Here is a 17,530-nt window from a genome sequence, read left to right on the forward strand (position 1 = left end):
CAAAAGGTTTTTAATGACTTACAAGACAGGAAGCATTGATAGCAAGTGTGTTTACCTAGGGAAGATGATAACTTCTAATTATTTGGAGCGCTTGTTTTTAATTTGATTACCAAGAACAGCAGATCACATTGCTTTTGTACGCATCTGGTCAAAAGTCAACTATTAGCCAGTTTCAACTGGGCCTGAGAGAAAAGTAGCGGGCTCAGAGGTATTACATGCCTCCAGAGTTTGTAAAAAACAGCAGTCTGATAAAGAATAGAGACTTCTTATTGCTCCCGCTGAAGAACAGACTGCACTGTAAGTTCATCTCTTAATAGGCTCCCAAGAATCCATACCCAAAGAGAGAGGAAAGCCTAGCCATAGGAGAAGACATCAGCCCAGCTACTGATCTCTCCAAACTCCAGAAGGCTCCACAGGAAATCAGACTTTCTGGGTTGCTCTGCTCACATAGCTGCTTGTTTGGTGGATTGTTTATCTCCTCTTTTCTCTTTTCCATTCATTTGTTGTTTTCAGTTTGGTTGGAACAAGCCTTGGAGAGGTGGGAAGAAACCCTCTAGATCTATGGTTTCATGCTTCAGAAGCAGGCATGATATTTCGGGATGAGTTGTATGATCAGCGGTGACTCAGTAAAAATGTGTCGTGCAGCTTTTGTGTTCAGTGTTTCAGAGCTTTCCCAGCCAGATGTCCACACTCTACATATCAAAAGGAGATTTTAGGGGCTTTCGGCGGAGTTCCTGAAAGTTGAACAGCAACAGATGTTTTGATTGTTTAGCCCACTATTTCTGCCAGTAAAAAAATTTAAGCAATAAATACAGAAAATCCATTGCTATGCTTACTGAAATCAATGGGAAAATTCCCATCTGAGAATATGATTTATCCTCTATTAGATTTTGTGGGTGGATAATGATGTATGAGGCAGAAAGAATCCAGCTCTTTTGTCCTTCGCCACTGATTCTACTACAGTAACAGGACTAATCAGATGTGAGTCAGCGAAGTGTCCTTTTCCAGGGAGAGAGAGGGAAACTCGCAAAAGGGAAAAAAATTTTCATCTCTGCTGTGGTGAAGAGAACATCTTTGTTGTGTACTGCTTTGCTTGTTTATATTAATACAGAGTGACTTAAAGAGCATGTCATTGAAATGTTCATCGCCTGGTGAGGGAACCCATTATCTTAGCCTTCTGTAGGAACATCAGAGAATTAGTCATAAAACATACTCAAGTCCTGTGTACTTCCCTCTTCTTCTGGTATTTCCCTGTCAGTGCAGAGTATGTACAATCACCATGAGGCTCATTACTAGATTCAGCCAGATAATGCAAATAGATAGGGTATATTGAGAGAATACATGCAACTTTTGCTACTGAGATTTGGAGCAATACCCTTCTTGAATCCTCAGCCACAAGTCAGATGCTAAGGTGATAACCAGCACTGAAGAGCTACAGGTCAGTTTTTCTTCCATAAGGGACTGGCATTTTCTTTGATAGTGGATCCACTCACCTTTGTTTTACCTCTTTGAGACTGGGCTTGATGAGGTCCACAGAGAAGCTGAATGGAACTTTAGAACCTACTTAATAGTACGGCTTATTGGGGGACTTGTGTCTTTATGAGATTCCTGAAGGAGCCTGCTAGGATTGTATATTCATGTGCTGGTTTTGGCTGAGAAGGGGTTAATTCTCCTCACTGTGGGGGTCAGCTACCTTTCCAGCTTCCCGCGCTCTGCCGCGTGGCGTGGCAGGGGGGGCTGGGAGGGGCAGGGCCATGGTGGGGGCGGCTGACCCCGACTGGCCAATGGCAGGTTCATTCCATACCATGTGACACCATGACCAGTATATTGAGGGGGGGCAGTGGCAGCGCACGGGCGGCGCGGCGTCGGGTCGGCGGGCGGCGAGCGGCTGCGGCGCGTGCGGTTTGTTCCGGCGGTTCGTTCCCCCTCTCCCCTCCCCTCCCTTCCCCCCTCCCCCGGGGCTTTGCGCCTCTCATTGTTCTCCTTCACATTGCATTTCTACTGTTGTTTCTTTTAATTTTCATTATTAAACTGTTCTTATCCCAACCCACGAGCGTTACCCTTCTGATTCTCTCCCCCATCTACCGGTGGGGGAGTGAGCGAGCGACTGTGTGGGGCTGAGCTGCCGCTAAACCACGACAGTCTTTTTGGCGCCCAACGTGGGGCACGAGGGTTGGAGATAACAACAGCTGCTGGTCACAGCACCATGTTGTCCTTTTTGCAGTGGGTGTTAAAAATCGGTGTTGGTTGTTTGAGTCTGCTGTGTTCTGCTGTGATTAGTAATGTTTTGCCTACGAGATTTGTTATACAAACACTCGTTTTCAGCTTTACCTGGTATTTGGGGTTTTTGCTGAAACCGTTACTGTACTTCGGATACCACCTTGTTGAGGCAATTAGCAATTATACCTCCTCCTCTGAGAGATTTTATATGGAGGAAATACAGAATAATACCTTTGCAACTTTGTTCTATGATGTCTGTGCCTTTGTTACAACAACGTTTTTGTATCTTGAACATCCTTGGGTGGTTAAGGTGCAGTCATTGTTAGTTTTTGGGCATGTTGTTTTGGTTTTGACTAAGCAACTTAAGAATATCACCCAGAAATCTGCCCCGAGGCTTGATAGTTACGAGTGGCAGGGCATGTGGGATAGCATGGGCAAATACCTAGGGCAGTGGGCACCCCCAGTGTTTTGGAGTTTCACCCCCGAGCAAGTGCAGAATCCTAAAAAACTAGTAGAATATTTGGAAAAAGTATGTTGTTACGCTGGGAACTCCAGAGAGACACAGATAACTGCAACGTGCTGGGGTCTGGCCCATGCATACCGAGCCCTGCTCAACAGTATTCAGTGCCCCCAGGGGGAAGAGAATGTCTCTGGATTGAAATGCAAAGTGACTGGCACTGTAGACAATCCAGCCCTGACAACAGGCACTGCAGCCACTCAAACCCCCACAACAAGTACCGGAGCTAGCTCAGAAAATAAACCCGTACCAGTATCAGTTGCCCCCATACATAAGACGAAATATTGGAAGCGGACATCAACTCGTTTAGAACGGGATGATGAAGAACCAGGGCCATCGCGGGGAGAGGAGGGAGAAGTAATAAATGAAATAGAGACCACCCGATCCCTGTCCTTAAGCGAGTTGCGAGATATGCGAAAAGATTATAGCCGTCGTTCAGGTGAGCACATTGCCACCTGGCTGCTCCGATGCTGGGATAATGGGGCCAGTAGCCTGGAACTAGAGGGAAAAGAAGCCAAACAATTGGGATCCCTTTCTGGGGAAGGGGGCGTTGACAAAGCAATTGGAAAAAAACCACAAGCCCTCAGCCTCTGGAGGCGACTCCTGTCTGGAGTGAAGGAAAGGTATCCCTTTAAAGAAGATGTTACATATCGCCCAGGAAAATGGACAACTATGGAGAAAGGCATCCAGTATCTCAGGGAATTAGCTGTGTTTGAGGTGATTTATGGTGACCTGGATGATCAACGGTCATCCAAAGATCCAGATGAAGCCGAGTGCACACGACCCATGTGGCGGAAGTTTGTACGGAGCGCACCATCTTCGCATGCAAACTCATTGGCAGTGATGTCCTGGAAAGATGACGAGACACCAACGGTGGCAGAGGTGATAGATAGGCTCCGGGATTATGACACAAATATCTCTTCCTCGCTTGTCTCTGCTGTGGAGAAACTATCCCAAGAGGTCCAGCAACTCAAAGAAGATCTGTCCTACTCCCCACCTCGACAGAGCAGTGTCTCAGCTGTTAGGAATAAGCGTCCTTTGGCTCAAAGAAGGGGATACACACCACGGGCCACCCTATGGTTCTACCTGCGTGACCACGGAGAGGACATGATGAGGTGGGATGGCAAGCCTACTTCGACCCTACAGGCACGAGTACATGAACTGCAAGGAAGAACAGTCACTCAGGGAGGCTCTTCCAGGAAAGCTGCTGCTCCAGTTTCCAGCGAGCAAGTCCCCAGACAGAGGAGTAGAAGCGCAGATTTTATTTCTAAGTGTAATAGAGGGACTCCTGATTCACATTTACAGGAAGTGAGTTGTGACTGCCATGATCAGGACTAGAGGGGCCCTGCCTCCAGCCGGGTGGAGGAAAGGGATAACCGGGCTTACTGGACTGTGTGGATCCGATGGCCTGGCACGTCCGACCCACAGGAGTATAAAGCTTTAGTGGACACCGGCGCACAGTGCACCTTAATGCCATCAAACTATATAGGGGCAGAACCCATCAGCATTGCTGGAGTGACAGGGGGATCCCAAGAGCTAACTGTATTGGAGGCCGAAGTGAGCCTAACTGGCAATGAGTGGCAGAAGCACCCCATTGTGACTGGCCCAGAGGCTCCGTGCATCCTTGGTATAGACTACCTCAGGAGAGGGTATTTCAAGGACCCAAAAGGTTACAAGTGGGCTTTTGGTGTAGCTGCCTTGGAGACGGAGGAAACTGAACAGCTGTCTACCTTGCCCGGTCTCTCAAAGGACCCTTCTGTGGTGGGGTTGCTGAAGGTCAAAGAACAACAGGTGCCAATCGCCACCACAACAGTGCACCGGCGGCAATATCGCACCAACAGAGACTCTCTGATCCCCATCCATAAACTCATTCACCAACTGAGGAGCCAAGGAGTCATCAGTAAGACCCACTCACCCTTTAACAGTCCCATATGGCCAGTCCGGAAGTCTAATGGAGAGTGGAGACTAACAGTAGACTATCGTGGCCTGAATGAAGTCACTCCACCATTGAGTGCTGCTGTGCCAGACATGCTAGAACTTCAATACGAACTGGAGTCAAAGGCGGCCAAGTGGTATGCCACAATTGATATTGCTAATGCATTCTTCTCAATCCCTCTGGCAGCAGAGTGCAGGCCACAGTTTGCTTTCACATGGAGGGGCGTCCAGTACACCTGGAATCGACTGCCCCAGGGGTGGAAACACAGTCCTACCATTTGCCATGGACTGATTCAGACTGTACTGGAACAGGGAGAAGCTCCAGAACACCTTCAGTACATTGATGACATCATTGTGTGGGGCAGCACAGCAGAAGAAGTTTTTGAGAAAGGTGAGAAAATAGTCCAAATCCTTCTGAAAGCTGGTTTTGCCATAAAACAAAGTAAGGTGAAGGGACCTGCACGAGAAATCCAGTTCTTAGGAATTAAATGGCAAGACGGTCGTCGTCAGATTCCAATGGATGTGATCAACAAAATAGCAGCCATGTCTCCACCAACTAGCAAAAAGGAAACACAAGCTTTCTTGGGCGTTGTGGGTTTTTGGAGAATGCATATTCCAAATTACAGTCTGATCGTGAGCCCTCTCTATCAAGTGACCCGGAAAAAGAATGATTTCAGATGGAGCCCAGAGTCATGGACTGGGTGAACTCAATGGACATTTTAATGGACATTTTACAGGGAAGATCCATGAACTAAGGGAATGATGTCTGTGTATTATGTTAAAGGATGGGAAGGGGAGGGGTGGTGGTTGGTACGGTTGTATTGCATCATATGGGACCTGGGCATGGTGTAAGTGGTATGGAATAAGGGGTGGAGAATGTGCTGGTTTTGGCTGAGAAGGGGTTAATTCTCCTCACTGTGGGGGTCAGCTACCTTTCCAGCTTCCCGCGCTCTGCCGCGTGGCGTGGCAGGGGGGGCTGGGAGGGGCAGGGCCATGGTGGGGGCGGCTGACCCCGACTGGCCAATGGCAGGTTCATTCCATACCATGTGACACCATGACCAGTATATTGAGGGGGGGCAGTGGCAGCGCACGGGCGGCGCGGCGTCGGGTCGGCGGGCGGCGAGCGGCTGCGGCGCGTGCGGTTTGTTCCGGCGGTTCGTTCCCCCTCTCCCCTCCCCTCCCTTCCCCCCTCCCCCGGGGCTTTGCGCCTCTCATTGTTCTCCTTCACATTGCATTTCTACTGTTGTTTCTTTTAATTTTCATTATTAAACTGTTCTTATCCCAACCCACGAGCGTTACCCTTCTGATTCTCTCCCCCATCTACCGGTGGGGGAGTGAGCGAGCGACTGTGTGGGGCTGAGCTGCCGCTAAACCACGACAATTCAGAAACTCATATAGAATAGCACTTAGCAGCTACTGCTCTTGTAGTGAGTAAGACACATCTGTCAGACTTCTTGGCTCTGGGTGGTTGCACAATGCAATGGTTATCTCCCACCCTGTCAGGCTTGTGTTGGTTCCCAAAGAGCTACCAGGTATCTAGTGGAGATTCTGGTCTTGGTTTATTTGCCCTTAAAAACTAAGCAAACTAACAGCCTTCTCTCTATTCGCTTGTTGTACTTGATATTAAGCAGGAGACCCATATCCTGCAGAGGCTGGGCATAAGCAGAAATGACCTTCTGCTCCAGAACATGCTCTCCTTTTTATTCTGAAAGGCCTGAGTTTGCTGACCTGCAGTGCCTGTTGCAGAGCTCATTGATGAGTGCTTTTTGGGCAAGAACCAAGGAGATGAGCTCTATGGGATTTTCTGGGTTTATCTATCTCACTTTGCACTGGCACATTTTAAGTGAAGCTTAACTAACCAGATCTTTTGAGAGTCTTGTTAGTCGAAACCAGAGCATTATCTCTGGAGGAAAGAAAAATATTCCATGAGTGCTTATGTAGAAACAAGCTGAGCCTGAACAAGATACCACTCTAAATTCAGAGAGGAACTTTAGATACTTAGGTTGAGTATCACAACAGCTGAGCTTTCAGTTTCCCTTCAGGCAGATCTATATAGCTGCTGCTAAAATGAAAGATACTCACTTCAGTGCCACTGAGTTTGAAATGTTTATGTAAATCATTAAATGAACGATTTATTCTGGCCACAGCTGCATGGTCTAAAGTTGATATTTGGAATCTGTTAATCATTACTCATCGGCTACTTGCTGCATATCAGAAGGTGATTCCAAGTGCTCCTGCTAGCTTTTCAGAGGTCAGTACCTGTGGCTCTCTTTGCATAACTAACCTGCATCCAGCTTCTGTTAGAGGGTCTGAAATGTCTGGTCAGGTCTTTTTTGTAACCTGTCTAGTGCTACCTGAAGAAATATCCTAAATTCTCTGGGTCAGATGCATGCAATGATGGTGAAATAGTTGGGACTGAGATCTCAAAGCTGTGTTTTTTCTTGAATAGTCTGTCGGCACTGAATCCCCACCAAAGCCTTCCTGTATGGCTCTGTAAGCACCCAAGGTGATGTCTCCACTCAGGTCCTTACCTGGCCCATTCCTCTTAGCGCTGAGAAGCTTAGCTCATAGCTCGGTCAAGGATTTTAGGGACAAAAACTGTCATTCCTTTGCCTCAGAAGGCTGGATCCAGCAGGGATTTCAGACACTGAACAGATTCTCACACAGCGTGGCTTAAAGTGGGTATGTAACAGCCAGTGAAGCTTCCAAAACACCTGATGAAAGAGATGGTGGTACCCCCATTTGCTTGGTGGCTACTGATTTTAATTATTCATATCACATTTTGCTCTGTTGCAGAAGATAATTCATGATCATTGGACACATTAAAATATTTCAGATTTTGAAGGGACTGTAGTCCAATGCTTGTGTTTTTAGATGGGTTTTTTTCTGCCCTAGTCACACACAGGTTGGTATTGGTCTTTCATCTACTACACTCCTGATAAAGTATTATCCCTGTCTCCCTCCTTTTCCTATCAGCTCTTCTATGTCCTTGGCTACTCCTCATGAAAGTCCTTATCTGACCAATCCCCTTTCTCTCCTTGGTCCTCATTTCATTCTTTCTGCCACTAAGCAGCCTTCCCCACTGTGGGGTTCTGACCCTGCGACCAGACTAATGTCGGGGGTCTGCTGAAGAGGGGAACGCCATGATGAGGCCGAGGTGAGGGGCAGATCTAGGTGAAGACTTGGTGGTTGGCCCTTGCTTAGCCCATGGCCCCAGCTATGCAGACTCCGATAACATGCCTCTGCCACTCCCTACACTGTTTATCAGCTGCCGGAATATTAAGCCTAAACTTATGTCAAGAGCCTAGACAGTTTCTAACAGAACACCCTAGAGGAAGTATTTAAGCCAAATCAAGAAGCTGTCACCTACTTGCAACTAAACACTAACCACAAGCACAAATCATCGAGGGTTTAGTTGTGTGGCTGCTTTAAATTATAGAAACGTTAATATTTTTGCTGAACCATGAGGCCTTCCTCCCTCCTTCCCCCTCATTTGTCTACCCAAACAGCCCCTGTTCAGCTCCAAGAGTCATAGCAGGGTGTGCTGCAGCGATTACAACTCTGGGTAGAAAGATATGTGGGGACTAGGGGCTTCACACCAGCTATAAAATCGGAGAATGGGAGTAACTTAGCAGAGCTCCCTCTCAGCTGGTCTGAGACCCCCACCACCTTTGACCTTGCTATGGACTACTGGAACACCAAACAGGTTGTATTCTCCTTCCCCCAATTTAATTTATCTTGCTCTACCAATTTCTTTCTCATTTTGTATTGGGATTACTATATAGGTTAAAGAGACTCACTTAAGGACAGCGGAAAATATAATAAAATTGTGGTATATGTTAATCACCTGGCATCTTGTCGGTGAAGTGCGTTAACAGACAGAATCTGTCTCACTGTGGATAATAATCCGGACACAGTGCATGACACCCACTCTCACTAGTTCCTAATCCTCGTATTTGCAAGTTCATCGCTCTTCAGTTGATCTGGTTTTCTTCTGTTGTGGTTTAGCGGCAGCTCAGCCCCACACAGCCGCTCGCTCACTCCCCACCGGTAGATGGGGGAGAGAATCAGAAGGGTAACGCTCGTGGGTTGGGATAAGAACAGTTTAATAATTAAAATTAAAAGAAACAACAACAGAAATGCAATGTAAAGGAGAACAACGAGAGGCGCAAAGCCCCGGGGGAGGGGGAGGGGAGGGAGGGGAGAGGGGGAACGAACCGCCGAAACAAACCGCGCCCGCCGCAGCCGCCCGCCGCCCGCCGCCCGCCGCCCGCCGACCCGACGCCGCGCCGCCCCCGCGCTGCCACTGCCCCCCCTCAATATATTGGCCATGGTGTCACATGGTATGGAATGAACCTGCCATTGGCCAGTCGGGGTCAGCCGCCCCCACCATGGCCCTGCCCCTCCCAGTCGTCCCAGCCCCCCCCGCCACACGGCAGAGCGCGGGAAGCTGGAAAGGTAGCCGACCCCCACAGTGAGGAGAATTAACCCCTTCTCAGCCAAAACCAGCACACCTTCTTAGCCCAATGCTTGAAGCCCTTTGCCAACTCCTTTTATATTTTTTCAATGACTCCTCCTCCTCAGCCTCTCTTTCCTTACCTTAAACTCTGCTGCTGTTTCTCAACATAGCAGCTCTGACTTGTTTCTCTTGTGCCCTAATTGAGCCATTTTCCCTTCTTTTGTGCACTGGAAGCAGAAAAGAAATTCCCTAATTTTAGTTTGGCTCTTAAATGCTGTATTAGCCAACAACAGCAAAGAGTAGCCATTCCATGGAAATGTGGAGAGCCTACATCCTTCAGCTGCTGGCTCAATGTAGAACAAATATTTGAAGAATTCAGGTATCAACCCTGGGCAAACCATTACTGAGAATCTGCAGATTTCAAATATTCCAAACCTTTCATTTTGTCCAAATTAAATCATTTCGCTGGCATGAGGTAAAAAAAGCACATCCCTAATACAAGCATTAGCTGTCTTAGTTTTCATCTATCTGTTCCAAAGTATAGTGGATGACACAGCTAACTTTCTGAAAACTTTTCTAGCATTGAAAAAACATTCTTTTAATCTTGTTCTTCAAGATGACTGCATCAGTTTTGCTAAAACTTAAAAAAAAAATGTTACTGTAAGCCAGCCAGCTACCGTGGAATATTCTGGCCCAGAGTGATGGATTAATATGTAAGCAATTGAAAATAAGATCCTATAATGGAAAACACTGACAAAATGTTATATTTTATCTCTAGTTGTATGATGAATAAAGTATTTGTATAATCCCATTCTTTTCTTTATTGCATTCTTTTCTTTTTTGAGACATAGAATGTAAGTAGTTTCAGCTAGAAACAGTACAACAGCAGAAAAATAAGCCTGATGATTGCTTGTTGTATCAAAAAGCTAGATGAGAGATTCCACTTGCTTTGAAGAAAAGGACAGGTTACAAAAATAGTTCAGAGAAAAAACAATATTTTTTGTTAGAATTAAAATGCTTTGTATGTTCAGTCTTCTAGGAGGGTAAATGACTGCACAGAATGGGCTGTGTAGATAATCTTGACATCCCTTAAAACAATCATTGATCAGACACTGTAAAGCCTCCAATAGAGGTACATTGGTCCTGAGAGAATGACAGAAAATTAGAACAGATTAAGTATATTTACTTTGGCAAGACAGAACCAAAGTTTCTGAAGCAAAATATTTTCTGACACAGTTGTAGAAATAATGGTGTAACAGTAGAAAGCATTCCAACTAGAAATGGAATGTGTACAAATCACTGATTTCTTTGTTGCCTTTTGATTCAGCTGGTATCCAATTCTATTGCTGTGACTGTTCTTTAATTTAGAGCTAATTGTAGATGTAGTGTGCAAATAGATTACAAATTTATATTTGCAAATGCAAAAGATATATCAGTTCTACACTACTGGGAAAAATAAAAATATTTACTTGAATACAACTTTGGATGAAAAAATTCTGATGCCACATTTAAAAAACAAAATCTTATGGATTATAGATATTATTTCAGCACTCATGGTTTAGCAGTGTTCTGTAGAGATACACTGTTTCTTAATGGGTTTCTCAGGGAATTCATTCCTCATGATGAGCAGTACCTTAAAGCATAGTTAGTTTCATGGGGGAGGGTGGTGCCACTCCTGAATTTAGAAGTTAGGGTTAATAAGGATCACAGACCCCACCCTTAGGTTTTCACAGTCCTTTTACTGAATAAGCCAAAGAAAATAGATTGCATTGACAATATGCACTACTCATTTTTAGTGGAAACTGAAGTTTTGACGTGCTGCAGTGTATTCTTACAGTTCTCCAGAGTGGAAGTCACATATATATAACTGTTTTCAACTGATGCCTGGGGGAAATTATGAGTTCAGGCTGCAGTAGTAATGCTGGGTTAGCTGGAAGCTGAGAGAAAAGATTTTTAATAGATGCACAGAAAAAACCTGGTTGAAGGCTACTGCTGTTGAGGAACATGTTTAGCCAAGAATAAACCAAAGGTTGAACTGAAAGATTTAATTGGTTAATTATAGATCAATTCATTATAAATTGTAGAATGTTCACTCCTCAAGAAACAAAACAGTGCTCTAATTTTAACCTGAAGTCTTTGTCATTAACTGTAAATTCTTGTTCTCATTATTGCAAAGCAAATACAAACAGTATTCTTCCATTACAGAGACGTATTTCTAGTGAGAAATTCAGTTTATCTTCAATATAACCCATTTTGTAAAGGACCACTTTTTAAGCTGAAGGACATTCCTGAAAACTTGTCTTTTTCTTCTGAATGTTTTTCTGCAATCCTTTCTGCACTGCTGTGACATTTTTAAGCTGCAGATCTCCAGTGTTGTTTTCCAAGGGAAGCTATTTCCATGGCCTGAGCAAGTGAACGGTGCAAAACAGGCCACAGAGCAGGAAAAGGGAGAATGAGCGTCGAAGGAAAACAACCACAACTATGAACAACAATTGCAATGAATGAACCGGGGGAGTCTGAGGTTTTGTGACTCTCTCAAACTAGCCTTTAGAAAGCAAAAGTAGATTCAGGTCACAAACATGTTTACTCACTGGGACAGTTTTGTGATGTGTATTTTCCTTAAGGTCCCAGGCAGGCAATTTCTGCCAAGGGGTGTATGACAGCAAAAGCAATGGCTTAGAATTCAGATTACAATTAAGGAGACCTGCAGTAAGATTTTGTTAAGGAAACTAATCACATTCTCCGGGACCAGATCTAGTGGCCTTGATTCATGCAAATTAAAATCCTTCTGAAGTCAACAGGATTATATGCTGGAGTGGAGAAGACTCTAAAGAGAAATGAGCCATTGATCCAAACCCTGTATACAGTCTATAGCTTTAGGTAAAGCTGATTATTTGCCCACACTGTATGTTCTGGCATTTATAGTAGTTCACCACTGGCTATGAGAATGCAGTCACAGGAGTATCTTCTTCTTCACTCATGTCTCCTCCTTCACTCATGTCATGCCATAGTCATAACTGATTCAGGGACCAACTTACAGGAGTGTGTATCTTCAGCTGAATAACCATGAGCTCCAATACCTCTCTGATGATTTGCTCTGAGCTTTGTGGAGGCAGATCCACGTTCGTATATAGGATCATGTCTACTTGTCTAAAAAATGTTGTACATCTGGGAGAGTAGAGATAAGAAGAGTATTTAAACTATTTTCATCCTGAGAATAGGACCATCCTATTCATTTTCTTAATGGTTTGTCTAGTCCAGCTGCTATGGATCCAGGTGATACAGATTTCAAAATTTTCCTTGGAAGCTGGTAAGAAATTCTGCTATTAGGACAACTTTCATAATACTGCCCCTAAATTTTGTTCGGTTATGTCTGTATTTCTTTTGCCTATTTCCAGCTATGGCTAACTGAAACTTGCCATCTGTGGGGATTCCTTTTTCAGGTAGAACAACAAGGTGGGAGAGAACACGTGCATGGAGGGAATAGTGAGGAAATCCCTTCTGAAGTTTATGAACTTGACTCCTTTGGGTCTACTGGAAAAAGAAGTGATGGTGAGCAGGACGTATGCATTCTAAATGGTGGTCTGTCTACTTCTTCTCTCCATAAAGGCTGGTGTCTAACACTTTGTGAAATTAAAAGTAAAGCAGAAAATTATTGCGAAAGGGTACCTGTTCTTTTTAGCCCATTCTATCTTACCTCGATTCCTTAGTTTTAAGCATCCTACTATAAACATCAAAGTCCACCAGGGAGAAAACAGAAAGCAGGAGCAAACAACATGGTAGGTTATTAGGAATAAAAGCAGATAATAGTCCATATAATATAACTGGAATTATAGCAGAAATTGTGACATTTCTGGTACAGTTTCATGTGTGGACATCTAACTGTGGGTATCATATTTGATTTCCATCACATTAATATCAGAACAATCTTGCTTTCGATCAAGCGAAAGCAAGCAAAAGTCAAGGTGTTAGAGGACAGAAAAGAGAAGAGTCTGAGGGGACACTGAAAACAACTGAAAGTGTTTGTTTCACGAAGAAGATGGTAGTTATACTGCAAGAAAAGGATTGTTCCAGGAAAAAAAGGAAGAGCTTGGCAGTCTCTGTTCTCTCAAAAATGCAAGAGCAGACTGACTTGCAAAGAAATTGAAAGGCAATAAATCTAAAACTGCAAAAAGAGGTGCCCTTTTCCACTGCACATAATTACATTTTAGAACACACCACTACAAAATGCTGCTGCATTAAGGTATTCTGTAGAAGTCCAAAAGGATTATGATTTTTTGTTATGAATACTAAGGATCCCATTCTGTTATGTTTACTAGAATAAAACTATGTTGAGCCCACAATTTGTGTTTGAATTTTCAAAAATGCTGCTGGAGCTGTGATTTTTTCTTTCTGGGCTTTTTTTTTCTTTTTTTTTTTTAACTTAAAACTGTGTTCTATGGGTAATTTTTATTATGATTTGAAAGAATGTCTAATTTTGAGTAACAAGAGTGCTGTATTGCCTGAGATTGAAAGACTATTGCTGTGCATATATCCTGAAATAAGAAGTTCTCTTTTTATATTGCTTCATCAATTTTTCCCCTCTTTTGGTTGCTTTGTTCATCAGATAGTTACGTTTTTAGATTTTGTTTTGATTACAAATATTTGCATTACTTCAGATGAGCTTTTAACTTTATGATCTCTTTGGTTCCACTTTTTCCTAAAGCCCATGGGTTTCTAGGATTTGAATACTCCAGTCTAGGTCTTCAGCTGTTCTTCGTTACTAGTCTTATTTTTCGTTCATTTTCTATTTGTAGCAGTGGCTCCAGAAGAGATTGGACCTTCATTGTGTTAGGTGTGTTATAATCAATCAGTAGGATTTAAAACATTTATTTGTTTATATAGAAGGCAAAATTTATAATTTATAATTTTTGCCTTCTCTAAAAAATATTAGAGATCTGCTTGTCATTTTCTTCCTCTTTGAATGTCATGCTGAAATAACAGCTGTGGAGTGTTTGGCCCTTTGGTCACAATTTTTCTTCCTTCCAGTTTGGGTTTGAGCCATGCTGGTGGGGCAGGGATGTTGTACTGCTAGCATCTGCATTAGAAAATATAATTATATTGCTTTTGACACCTGAGTTAGCTTGTTCGGAACAAGCAGGGATCCCTTTACCTGGTAGTGCATTATGCTGTGTAAGAATAACTGTTATACCGATACAAAAGGGATTTTGTTCTGTGGAATTATCAATAGGTAATTATTATTAACCATGTTCATTAACGAGGAACTGTTGTGATGTTCTCATTTTAGGCACACATTGTCCCTTCTAGCATCACATCACAGGAGATGCTTGTAGCAAGCGGCTGTGCAGCCCCGGTTTGGCTTGTTGCCTCCCTGGCCTCCAGAAGGCTCAGCTTCTGCTTTTCTCTATTTACAAGGTGCACTCAGTTTTCAAAGGTGCTCAGCTCTGTGAAATGTCAGACTGGTTTCACAGCACAGCCCAGCTAGCCTTTTACACATAAGATCCTGAAGGCAATGACAAAATGGTCTCCAGCATGGCCAGAAGAACCCACGTACATAGTCCGCTGAGGTCTGCAGAGGTCATTCAGGATCGGATCTCTATATAGGAGTAACAGAGCTTTTTATAAACTTCAGAAGAAAGAATTAAGGTTTCCACAAAAGCCCAGAAGCCACTTTCACTGTAAACTAACAAAAAGTATATTATATAGCTGACATTTTAATGGGCTTGCTATTTTGGATACAAGGATGAAAATGATGCAGTTCTTCCATTTTTCCTTTTTCTAGCCTTGCGTTGGTTACAGTGCGGTAACCAGTAGACCAGAGCCTTTTCTGTGTAAAGTGGTGAACATTCAAAGACCTACCACATGAAGTCCCAGTCCTGCAATCAGACATGCGGGGAGAGCTTCCCATGTGTCCAGAAGCCCACTGCAGCCAACAGAAACATAAAAGATCACTTTGGAAGGTATAAGCTCAGAAACTGAGACAGATTTATTTTTATATTTTCCTTCCATCAAAATGCAGACATATTTTATATTTCTTTTTTCATTCATCCCTTTAATTGTCAGTATTGTTAATTATCTAAAATGTACAAAAGCTTCTAAAATATGACATAGGAGAAGTGATATAAAAATGTATTTTAATTCCTAATATAGAGGATTATAATTATGTGATTCCATGATTTTTTTCCTTCCCTGATGTTTTCCAGAATGTGCTATAAAAATAAAAACTTACCACTGTCTCCTGGCATGTGGTAACATGGTACTGGCTTTCTTTATTTTTCTTTTCCGGCCAATTCAAAGTCACTATTTTGAAAAATCAAAGTCTTTTTATTTATCTTCCTCTGGATCACTTTGTCCAGAGTAAGTGTCCAATATCAACAAAGAAGAGACGTAGTAACTTAGTGTGTCCCTTTGTTCCCTCTGTGAAAAACGCAGTGCTATACATCTTTGCTCCCACTGACTGCATGACTGTCAGACATGAGCATACCAGCATTTTTGGAGTAACTTTCTCAAGCACAGTTCGTATTTATACAGACTAATTTATGTGTAACAGAGGACTCTTATGGTAAAGGAAGTAGAATGAATAATAGCCTGAATAAACCAGCGTCTTCCTTCCTACAGAAAGCTGGAAACAGGAGTTAGCAGAGGCCTTTTTTATCAGTGGTAGCTTAGAGAAAACAACACAAAACTAAATCTAACTTCTTCTTTTTATTGATATCTTCCTGTTGGCAATTTGTGGAAAATCATGTCATTTCAGAACTAGGTCACTTCAGGCACTTAAAAAATGCTCACACGTTATAATAATGACATCACAAAAGGAAGGAAAAACAATGCTATGACCAATCACAGAAAAATGAGATGGTATAAATGTCATACCTTGCAATATATATTACAGTAAGTTGTTACATACCGTGTGACCCCTTAAAAGATGAGACCTTCTTCATCTCGAGTGCCGGAGAGGTCTAGGCTTAATGACTGTTCCCATTACTGAGATACCCTAAGCTCAGAGGTTTGGGTATAGTGCATCACAGTACACATGCCCATTCTCAAAAATAGGTGCCTGCCCCAAAGAACTTCCAGTTTCAAAAGGTCTTATTGCTGTCATGCACAGGGCTTGAAATTCAATCACTTGATTAAGTCATTAGCAAATTACACATTAAGAGGTTTTGTAGTAATCTTAACATAGAAATAAGCCTTTAGGCTTTAAGTATATGTTGTTTTTATTATACTGTAACTGATTTACCATTATCTTTCCTTGTGACAGATTTTCTTCCCTGAGGGACATGGCCGTTGCTAATATTTCCATTATGCTAATATTCTAACGGCCAATTATTGATACTGACATCGCAACCTTTTTGAAAAAAGTACCATTCATGAGTCCATGCCATTCATTTTCCTAGAACGAGTTAATTTTTTTTACCATTAACATGTCAATTACTTGAGTCTCCATTGATTACCCAGTTCCTGTGGATACTGCTGTCTGTCATCGCTGCTGAACACTGATTACTATTCAAGAGCCTGTCATACCATAGAATATTTTTGTAAAACCAAACTGGTTCACTTCAGACGCACAAGACCTAGGAATTCAAATGGCCAACCCCAGTCTCCAAGAACTAAACAAACCACACAGTTGAGCTCAGATATGGAAAACCCTGCAAACCAAACAACCAACTCACTATACGCAGCAAGGCGAAAAGTCTCCCTGATACAGAGCCAGGGCAGCCAGCTGACAGCGGCTATTGCTGAACAGGAGAGCGTGCAGGCGGGAGCTACTTAAGCTAGCAAAAAGTAGGCAACACTATTTAAGATAAAACAGGGCTTAGCACAGCAGTAATGTAGTCTGAATTACTTGCTCTGCAAAATATTGCGCATTGACAAGATGCTTCTTTTGTCCTCAGTGTTCTTGGAGCAGGAATTCTGCAGAGAGTGTGCAAAGAGGTTGGCGTAGGACAGCAAGAAGCCTCAGGCAGAGGTGTCCTCCCAGGCATATGCCAGCGCGGTCAGGAAGAGCCCTGCTTCTCTTGGTTGTAGCAGCAGCAACTCACAGCAACAGTTAAGTTTACAAGCTTCCTCAAGTGCCTGGCCTGAAGCTGAACTCCAGGATCATCTCACAGTGTTCTGGTATCGGTGGTCACCCTGGGGGCTAGAAAGCCTGGGGAGCAAATGAAGAATAAGATGGCTAGCATGTGTGAGTGACTGCAGAGGAGACCAAAGGAGGAGGGTAGAGAGCTGGATTAAGTGCTGCCTGTTACCTTGAAAAGCCTCAGAAGGGAACGGTTGCAAGGATTAAAAATTAATGTGATTATTTTAACAAATCATGTTGAGAAGAATAAGAGGGGTAAGTTCCAAGCAGAAGTATCTATGAGACTGTGAAACAATTTCCAAAGTAAAATGGTTCCCAG

At 43.3% G+C, this 17,530-nt stretch overlaps 1 long non-coding RNA gene across 1 annotated transcript; it reads left to right on the plus strand.

Moving 5' to 3' along the window:
• The first annotated feature begins 6,884 nt into the window (after positions 1 to 6,884).
• On the plus strand, positions 6,885 to 17,453 carry LOC142053875 (uncharacterized). Its single transcript, XR_012659353.1, has 4 exons — positions 6,885 to 6,923; positions 12,575 to 12,683; positions 14,914 to 15,091; positions 17,027 to 17,453. It is a non-coding gene; the product is annotated as an uncharacterized LOC142053875 (long non-coding RNA).
• Positions 17,454 to 17,530: the final 77 nt, after the last annotated feature.

The sequence above is a fragment of the Phalacrocorax aristotelis genome, chromosome 2 (genome assembly GCF_949628215.1).
Source record: "Phalacrocorax aristotelis chromosome 2, bGulAri2.1, whole genome shotgun sequence".
NCBI classification, from domain to species: domain Eukaryota; kingdom Metazoa; phylum Chordata; class Aves; order Suliformes; family Phalacrocoracidae; genus Phalacrocorax; species Phalacrocorax aristotelis.